General features: G+C 40.1%; 1 protein-coding gene across 1 annotated transcript in view; it reads right to left on the reverse strand.

Annotated features, from left to right (window-relative positions):
- tspan9a (tetraspanin 9a) overlaps window positions 1–8764 on the reverse strand; it is a 215714-nt gene extending 206950 nt beyond the window's left edge. Inside the window, exon 1 of the mRNA XM_061677556.1 lies at window positions 8547–8764. The gene's annotated coding sequence lies outside the window, so the exon portion shown is untranslated. The remainder of the gene's footprint in view (window positions 1–8546) is intronic.
- Window positions 8765–10675: the final 1911 nt, after the last annotated feature.

Raw genomic sequence — 10675 nt, forward strand, 5'->3', positions numbered from 1 at the left:
TATATAATATCATATTTTGAAAGCAGCTCCACTGGTAAAATCTACAGTCCCTTGAATGAATAAAATAACGTGATGCATGTTTGGATTATTGAAAAAAAACATTTGTCAACTATTTTTCACTTTTGAATGTTTTCTTCAGCATTTACTTTTGAGTTGTTTGCAAATACCTAGTGGCTACAAATGGAACTTTTCAATATCTAATAAATAGGGCGAGTTATTTTATCGAGATTTAATCGGCCATCCATCCGTTCTCTGTACCACTTCTCCTCCTGACGGGTCGCTTTAGGATGTGCGGGAACCCATCTCAGCGAGAGGCAGGGCATAAAAATTGTAGCTTGTAAAAAGTGCCTGGTGAGTCTGGGAAGCCACTAGCCACAGCGGCTGGGGAGCAAAAAGGTTAGTGTCAACCCATGTCTGTATGTAATGAATCCAATAAAAGTAATTCAATCATCATCAGAATATTGTGCTCATGACTGAGCACGTTTAGCAAAGCGAGTCGTTGATCAGCTTTGCCCAGCAACCATGCTGTAGAGTGCGGATGAGGAAATGCGCTTAAGTGTTTGGGAGAGTACGTGCTCGGCAAGATATGAGAGGGAAGGCCCACGCTTCCGGGTTACTGCACCCAGAGTGCGCAAATGATAGCCTTAAGTGGACGACGGATTGGGCCCAATCAGAAAACGGGAGAATATGGCTCATAATGCGTAGAAAGCAAAAACATTCATCTTTAACCAACATAATACTAATCTTTACATTTTGAAATTGATATTTAATGGAAGAGTCCCCATTTGTAACCAGAGTGTTGATGCATCTTGCCATGTGGCTCAGCTGTCTTTCACATTGCTGTTGCTGGCCCCAATTGAAGCAGCTCCGTTTTATTTGTGGGTTTGTGAGCATCCGTCGTCCTTTGGATTACACCCGAGGTTTTTAAAGGGTTTGAGGACTAGAGATAGTGCTGGCTATGACAGACCTTCGCCGTGTGGCCTCCACTCTGCATTGTCCGCTGGCAAACAATTCTCAGAGTTTGGAAACATTGTCAAAGGCAGCAGAAGAAAAGGTTTTCTTCCAGGACAACTTCGTATGGCGCCTGATTCATGTGTTCTTCATGAAGAAATATCTGCCTGATTACAATCTTGCTGCAGCACCCACAGTTTATCACAGATCTTCCACCAATTTGCACAGTAGGTGCAAGACACTGTAGCTTCTGGAATGGAATGGACTTCAACAGAAATGCCTGTTTTAAGAATAAATAGGAGTGGTCTCTTCATTTTATCCAGAGCTGAATGACCAAGTTTGGTGAATAGTATGGGACCTTTTTAGGCACCATACATTTCAGTTTATGTTTGTTATCGACGTGTTTTAATCGTTTTAAGCGAGGCTGGCATCTATGGAGCATCCCACAGTTGATTGGTCAGTATACCGGTAGCTGTTCTTTATGGGTTCCATTAATTACAGGCTAGAATTAATGACAGTAGACCTTGAAAATTGCTGAATGAAATAGCAAGCTCCTGTCCCTAAAACACAGGGAGTGATTGATAATAGCCAATAAGAAGCCAATTGTACACACGTAGGAGTTGATTGACCGACATACTTAACCAATAGTGTCTGTTGACACAATGAGCTGTTTACATCTTTTCCCTTATCATTGGGTGAAAAGAAAACACGGTCATCGAGCTTTGAGGAACATGAAAGTAGGAAGGCATTGGAGCCCATTTTATACAACTCATGTTACTGTATGAAAAAAATGTATTCCAATATACATTATACTTACTATACTTTATACTTTATAAACTACTTATTCTTTATACAGTATACTAGTAGTAGTTGCTTGCTTGCTACCAGTAGTATACTTTTCCATATACTTTATACTTAATAATTTTCTTTTTTGTTGTAGGGTTGCACGATAACCGTTTTTTACACCCATACCGATAACCGACAACTTGTTTCTCCAATCCGATACCGATAACCGCAAAAGGAAGCAAAGGAATCACAGCACTTCATTAGCTGTCGAGAACTCACTGAAATTGAAAGAGTCCGGAATAAAGCACTACTGGTCTCTTCTCAATTTTATGAGAGGTTGTCTAATGAATTTGTTAAGCACTGTACATTAGTTTTTTTTTTAATCAAATGTTTGCTTGTAAAACCGCGATTCACCTCCAACACAGGTGTCCAACCCAAGGCTCGAGGGTCAGATCAAACGGTATCAATTTATGTTGCCGACTAATGCAAAAAAAAAAAAAAGTGTCCACTTCAGTAACGGGGTGAGGTTCATTGCTGGTGAGACATGGACGTTGGTTCAGATTTACAAATTTATGGGCCACAGTGGCAGCCTGATATTTAAAACTGGTAAAAAAAAAAAAAAAAAAAATATATATATATAATTATATTAGCATACGTATAATATTTGGAGCCTTGCATTACCGGCGGTTTGTAACAAAAAAATATATTATTACAACAAGTGTGATCGTATAGTGTATGTTGTTGAAGTTATCCTGATAGACTCATGTTTACTGACCTTAATATATACAGTATGATTCATTTTAGTAATCAGTTTTATATTATAAAACGGAATGAACACATTCACATTTATTTTGCAAGAAGTCCCTGAATGCACTTCACACAGCTGAGTCAGCATTAGCTACATTAGCAAACAGATGAAAAATAGCAGCGTGCAAATAAATATAACAGAGATACACCAAAATACATAAAAATAACCAGCAACACAGTATCACAGTGGAATGGTGATGAAAGTCAGCTTTGGCTACAGGATATTCATCTGCATAACATATAAACAATTCTGAATCAGATTACGTCACAGTCTGAGCTCATAAGAATTAGCGGAAATTGTTATGAGTACGCAGAATATGAATACTTAATTATTATCCGACCAATATCTACTATTTGCCACAATTTTCCATGACTTTTGATTTCAATTCAATATGTTGTTAAAAATATATACAGCAATCAATTGCGCGGCCTATTAAATGTTGGACATACAATGTGCTTAATATGACCACTATGGGATTATATTGTCGCTGTTGTCGAATATCCCTCTTACTTATGGAAAAATATAACAATGATAATGAAAATGTGATGCTTTTTTTTTTTTTTTGACTGACATTCTACAGAAATCTCATGTGAATTTACATTTTGTGGGCTAAAGTTGATGCTGAAGCTGCACATTATGAGACTGTAGAACACTATTGCTCAAAGAAAACAACGATAGATGATAGAACGTGCCAGGTTGTGGTAGCTGTTAAAATTGCTGTGCACAAAAACATGAGTTTCAATATGCTTTGAAACAAATCAAACTTCAAAACTAATTCAACACAAAGAGTAAAAACTAATATTAGTGTCACTCTTTCTATTGTTTCATGTTTTGTTTTGTTTTTTGTTTCTTTCACGTGTCATTCTGAGGAGAGTTGCGAAAAAAAGTGTTGATTTTAAAAGCTGTGCCAATCACGCAAACAAGTAACCCCTCTGAATAAATCATTTACTTCTTGCAGCACCGACTGTTCTGGACAAGGAAAACCAAATCCAATCGTATCGCTGTCCTTTTAACCTCACTCACACAAGACAGGCTACAGGAAAGCTATATGTAAACATACAATGTGCTATTTGGGGAGTTAAAAAATATTTCAGTACGTATTAAGTAATTCATCATCAAAAATAAGAATTACAACACATTGTCGAATTGCCCTGACAGGCCAGGGCCTATTTATTTTATTTTATTATTTTTATTTTGATGATTTGAAACAAATCTGCATTTAAAATATATATTATTTATTTTTTCACAGGTACTCTTATATTTTTAGGCGAATAATACTCATTCAACTTTGATGACATACATAATAAATAATGACAGCTTTTTTCATGCTCGTGATTCAGAATATGTTTGTTCTGTTTGTGGTACGGTCAAATATTTAGGTTTTCTTGTTGGCAGTTTGCAATGCTGAGAAACATTTGTTGGCTAATGTTTCTAATGCAGATTTCTGTTTCAATAAAATATGTTGTAAGCAGTAGAATACGTAATTTATTTGAATCATGGATCATAATAAATACTGTCGTAGTATGTTATCACACCGTATACAGTGTGTATATTGTGTATCTCTAGATAGATAGATAGATAGATAGATAGATATGAGATAGACTTGCAGAGCATGTAGTAAGTTGCATCCTTTGCATGTTAGAGCCATATGCCGAGTTTACTGAGGTAGAATTTAACACCTACTTGAAATGAAATATGACAAGTTCAAACAAAATAGGGGGAACCACCGCTCCTTCCGAAGGCCCCTATATTATCATCTGATTAATGGACTGACGTCTTTGTAACCATCTGGTCTGCAGTAATACACATGAAGGAAACACTTGAAAACCAACAAAGGTCATGCCATCTCGACATGATTTGATGTTGACTGGTCACAGTGGATCAAATGGTTGTCAGTTCTGTTTTGGTGAGAGAGACACAATACACAGCATTTTCAGGCTCCACAGGTATGATTCAAAACACACAGAGTTAGGTGTAGGCAGTTTACATTAGCCAACATATTCCAGCAATAACCTGTACACCAATGATGCAATATCAGCGCAAAAGACTCATGCTGTTAGTACCGCAATGAACTGCTCACACTACAGCCATGATGACATTTGCAACTTAAGGAGAGCACTAAAATGTTTATCCTTCTCTCCTTTCATTGTATGCTCACTTAACACCGGTAATACCACTACCATCATTTGTAACATGTATGTAACTTTTTACAAAAAGTAGTGAGGCACCGAAATGAAAATTCTTGACAGAAACCGGTCGAGACCAGGACTAATTTGCTAGTCTTCAACATCATCAATGTGATCATAAGGAGATTAACTTGGTAAAACAATAAATACCCTCAATTCATGTGTTACTAACTAATATATATATATATATATATATATATATATATATATATATATATATATATATATATGTATATATATATATATATATATATATATATATATATATATATATATATATATATATATATATATAGATATACACGACTATACTCGACAACTCGATTATTCAGCCTGTCTGCAAGTTGCTGCAACAAAAAAAAAAAAAAAAAACATCCACGTTCAGGCCATGGCGCCCATCTTGAAGCTTCGTAGCCTCGCGAGCAGTGCGTCATACACTACACGGCTTCTTTTGACCGACGAGTATCCTGCGGTACTTATTGTTGGGCAGCTGTCGTGTTCTGTTTTGAATTATCAAAATAAACCTTTTACCTTTTAAAGCTTGTCATCAGCCACACCACCACAAAGGTTGCGGTCATTATGGGGGTGGTGGGGGGTTAGTAACACATCAATTGAAGGTATTTGTTGTTTTACCAGGTGAATCTCTTTGTTATCGCATTAATGAAGTTGAAGATTAGCAATTGCAAATTGCCCAATAGGTGTCAATGTGAGTGCAAATGGTTGTTTGTTTGTATGTGCCCTGCGATTGGCTGGCGACCGGTTCAGGGTGTACCCCGCCTCTCGCCCGAAGATAGCTGGGATAGGCTCCGGCACGCCCGCGACCCTCGTGAAGATAAGCGGTACGGAAAATGAATGAATGAATGAATAGTGTTGAGTGCATGCCACAAGACTCTAGCTAAATAGAGATAACGTTACAAATATCTGAGTAAATTGTTACTTTGCTTTAAGTTGAGCAAAATCGTCATGTTTTAGACTCATGCCTGCCGTGACGTGGTGACTGTGTGTACAATTTCTACTGAGAGACGGAATTTAAATCTCACGATACGTAAGGCTAGAGTTGAGTGCTGCCAGCGCTTCCCAGCCTTACAAACACACAACAAAACACGGAACTAAACAGGTACTGTTTTACGTGAGAAGAAGCTCCAATTCCATGTTGGGCTTGTAAGATTTGATTTTTGTGAAGCCCTCCATGCAATTGGCTGACGACCAGTTCAGGATATACCACGCCTAAAGACATCTGGGATAGGCTCCAGCACACCCGAAGCCCTAGTGAGGATAAGTGGTAGAATGAATGGATGGATGGATGGATGGATGGATAGATTTTTGTGAAAAAATGCACAAAATGAGTACTTGCACTTGATGTTGGTTTGCTGATCAGCAGTTTTGTGCTATCTTTGAATGGTAATTCAAAAACGTTTCATTTTGTTGATCACTTCAAACCCTTGTTCGTGAAGAGTGGAGCTATTATGCGTTTGAGCATGAAATATATGAAGATACTGTGATGTACTTCGGTTCAATTAAAAAAAAAAAAAAAAAAGACATGCACATATTGTTCATATTTAAATGGCATTTTTGTCATACTGGTTAGGAAGTGCACAGTCTGGTGACCTCTTGAAGCGCTGATGAAAAAGTGTGGCGCCATCATTTAAGTTGCCCATCCCTGGTCTATTCTATTCTATTTTATTTAATTAGCATTTCAAATCCTATCCTAGTCTACAAGACCGCGACCCCCATAAAATTCGTTTGCTGTTCACAAAGACATGAATAGTTCATTAGAACATACAGTCCTACACAAGGCCCGGCCGGGTCCTCAGAACTGTGAGGCGGATGTGCTAACCAGTTGACCTTCGTGCCACTCCTGTGACTATTCAAATTTAACCAAAAACTGGCAAAGCATAATATTACTTCTTAAAAGATGTGAAATGAGTTATCTATTTGCATTCCTGAACAGAAAATGTTGTTTAAGTGATTGGACGTCATGCTTGCTAAATTTCTGTCTTCTCAGAGAAGCGCAGCGAGCCGCCTCAAATGTGGTATAAAAAGGTCACTTCAGTTTGAAAAATTCATCTTTACTGTTCAAAACGGTAAAGGAAAAGTGCTGACTAAAATGGAAGGAGCGCACATTAAAGCACTTCATGATGTCAGGTCGGCCTTCCTCGTTTTTATAAAAGGTGGTCAAATAAATGTGTTAAGCATTGTACATTCTCTGTGTGTTTTGGTGCAAAGTGATACACAGTCGTTCACTGAATTGATTTTGTTCTTCTGTTATCGTTTTAATAAACGTTTACTCTTAATATATTGAGTCATGCGCAACCAAGGCGTTGCCTTTTACTTATGCGTATTTAAAACAAAGTGTTGCGAAAATACAAGGGTTGTTTATGTGCAAGAGTAATGTTGCAGAAGTTATTGTATGCAAATGTTGCAAACCAGCACAGCGCTGGAGATCATTATATTGTATACCGTGCTCCTAAATAAAAACTGGGAATACAAGCGTCTTGTTGACCTTCAAGAATAGGATTTACCATAATGCTAGAAATAAAGGCAGCATGTCATTGTTTTTTTGTTTTTTTTTACTCTTTGACACAAGATGCAAAGTTATTGAGTATTGGCGCCAAGTCTCATACAGCCTAATGCCACAAAGATAAACACGCAGCATCTTCCTGTTACCGATTGGCCCACAAGTATGTGATTAAACGTTCAGGTGGGGACGAGAGCGGAGTAAATGTTGACATAGCAGCACAGCTCGTCTATTGTGAGGTCCTGCAGAGTGAGCAGTGCGGATGTTGGTGCGCCCCGGTCTCAGAGAATAGGAACTTTCAGGAAAGGCCAGAACACAGAGGCGAGCTCTCGAATGTCTGACAGTGTGTGACGGCAACACATTGCTGCTTTTGTTTGCCACTGCGCAGAATCAGCCAGTGCTTCCCACAGGAAAAACCCTCCACAAACAAAACCTACAATTGTTATGGATTCAAAGTGGTCCAGTGCACTACATTTGTTATGGATGGTCATGTTTGACATCAGTAAATGTGTGTATGTATTCCAAAATTCAAAATAGCTCTTCCCAGTACGAGCGGAAGCTGAGGTAGAATGTGAGGTAAATGAGTGGAAGACACGTTCACTTGTCGCATGAGCAATGAGCAGCTGAGAAGGCATACTGACTACTGGGGGAAACTCATTTTCATCACTGTTCATTTGTTGGGGGTTAAAATTCAAATACTAAACTGGCATCCATGCAACTTTGCAAAAGGGGTGGTGCAAGGAAGACCCTATATTATATATATATATATATATATATATATATATATATATATATATATATATATATATATATATATATACATACATATTCACACACACACACTACACTTTGGAGGTGTGCAGAACTGCACTGCATCCTACTCAGAGCTCTTCTTAATAATTTGATTTTTTTTTATTTTAAGTTATTGAGATAAGATAAATATTAGACAGCTATGATGCAGTTTAGCCATTGTACACCCCTGCAAAGTACAATCTCATGTATGTCTGTCTGTTATGACCCAATATGCGGCGTGAAGCTTCAAGGGATGGAACCATCATCCTGCCCGGAATACATCAAGTGCTCTGCGGTCGTGTAATGATAGTCTACTATTATCGAGTTGACGTCCCAGGAGATCCTAAATGTGCATGAGCGTTTCTGTGTTACGTCTAAACGTGCTTTGATAACGTACGCATGTCTCAAAATCAGCAGTTAAACGGACAAAAAGTGTCATGATGAGAGTAGAAAGACTTGAGTTGCAAAGCTGTGCGAGAGTCTCGAGGAAACAGCAGTCGCGTACCTTCCAAAGTTCGTTGTCACAGCAACCTGTCAAACGACGCAATCTCGCAGCTCCAATCCAAACTTTCCAGTTGATGCTTTTGTGTCTTAATCCGACTGTTTGGCCTCCGGGCAGTGACAGTCAAAGCCGCTGGGGTGACACTGGTTTTTATGGCTGGCAGTTTGGGGTGTCTTCTTCAAGTTTCGGGGTGTCCTCTGTGCGTCTCTGCTCGATGATGAAAGTTGCTCTTCTTTGGGAGGTTTAGACGAGCAGGAAATGAGGTGGAGGAACTACAAGAAGCTCTTACTGACTCCTAGAGGCGCAACCTGGCGCTGAGTGGGATTGGATTGACAAACTACTACACTGTGCCTTAAATGAAAGAAGAAAATAGACAGTATGATAAGTCTTGGACTAAATGTTATGACTTTGGTAATTAACAATTTGGGAAAAACTCTATTATTTATTTTTATTTATTTATTTATTTTACTAATGTGTAATTTATTATATTTTTTTTTTTGTCCTCTTCGGCTGTGAGCTCAAGCAGAATGGAAAACCTGTATCCCTTTTATGCCGAAACAGTTTTACTGTGTCACAGTGGAGTTTTTAAACTTCGGCTGTGGTATTATGATTGAGGTTTATCGAGAATCAGACTTGATCAGTCGAACAGAACAAAGTTTCGGGAAGGGAGAAAGAAAGACTAAAGACAAAGCACCAATTGTTAAACAGGATGAGTGAAGTAAATCATTACATTATCTACGGCAATGAAACGTTAAATATGAGTGTTGCATGGGGCTGTAATGCTACACCCTGTGAGGGAAGGATAGGACGAGATAGAACAGGACGAGGACAGGAGAAGAAGCATGCAGGACCAGGGTCGTGAACCCGGCTGTACAACTGAAGTGTGGTGGCATTAATTATGTAAATTGTAAACGTGTGCGGGACGAGAGGATAAGTGAGGGGATACACAAGCGATTTGCATATTCATCGGTTATTTGTTGCAGTAAGTAAACTTATTGATGAACTGAATACGTCTTGATATTTAACAAAATATGTATGATTTAAAAGCGGCTCTAGCAGCGGCTCTACTCTGTGCTCCTGCCGGATAACCGAGCTTCTCATCCTATCTCTAAGGGAGAGCCCGGACACCCTGCGGAGGAAACTCATTTCGGCCGCTCGTATCCGGGATCTTGTTCTTTCGGTCACGACCCACAGCTTGTGACAGCTTGTGTGGTAGGAACGTAGAGCGACCGGTAAATCGAGAGCTTCGCCTTTCGGCTTAGCTCCTTCTTTACCACAACGGACCGATACAAAGTCTGCATCACTGCAGACGCTGCACCGATCCGCCTGTCGATCTCCCGTTCCATTCTTCCCTCACTCGTGAAAAAGACTTGAGCTTCTCCACTTGGGGCAGGATCTCATCCCCGACCTAGAAAGGGCACGCCACCCTTTTCCGACTGAGGACCATGGTCTCAGATTTGGAGATGCTGATTCTCATCCCAGCCGCTTCACACTCAGCTGTGAACTGCTCCAGTGAGAGTTGGAGGTCACGCTTGATGAAGCCAACAGAACCACATCATCTGGATCAAGCAGAGATGCAATACTGGGGCCACCAAACCGGACCCCCTCTACGCCTCGGCTGTGCCTAGAAATTCTGTCCATAAAAGTTATGAACAGAATCGGTGAGAAAGGGCAACCTTGGCGGAGGCCAACCCTCACCGGAAACGAGTCCGACTTACTGCCGGATATGCGGACCAAACTCTGACTCCAGTCGTACAGGGACCGAACAGCCCATATCAGGGGGTTCGGTACCCCATACTCCCGAAGCACCCCCCACATGGCCCCCCGAGGGACACGGTCGAACGCCTTCTCCAAGTCCACAAAACACATGTAGACTGGTTGGGTGAACTCCCATGCACCCTCGAGGACCCTGCCAAGGGTGTAGACCTGGTCCACTGTTCCACGGGCGAAAACCACAATGCTGCTCCTGAATCTGAGACTCAACTTCCCGATGGACCCTCCTCTCCAGCACCCCTGAATAGACCTTACCAGGGAGGCTGAGGAGTGTGATCGCTCTGTAGTAGGAACACACCCTCCGGTCCCCTTTCTTAAAAAGGGAGACCACCACCCCAGTCTGCCAATCCAGAGGCACT

The sequence above is a fragment of the Phycodurus eques genome, chromosome 5, assembly GCF_024500275.1.
Source record: "Phycodurus eques isolate BA_2022a chromosome 5, UOR_Pequ_1.1, whole genome shotgun sequence".
NCBI lineage: Eukaryota > Metazoa > Chordata > Actinopteri > Syngnathiformes > Syngnathidae > Phycodurus > Phycodurus eques.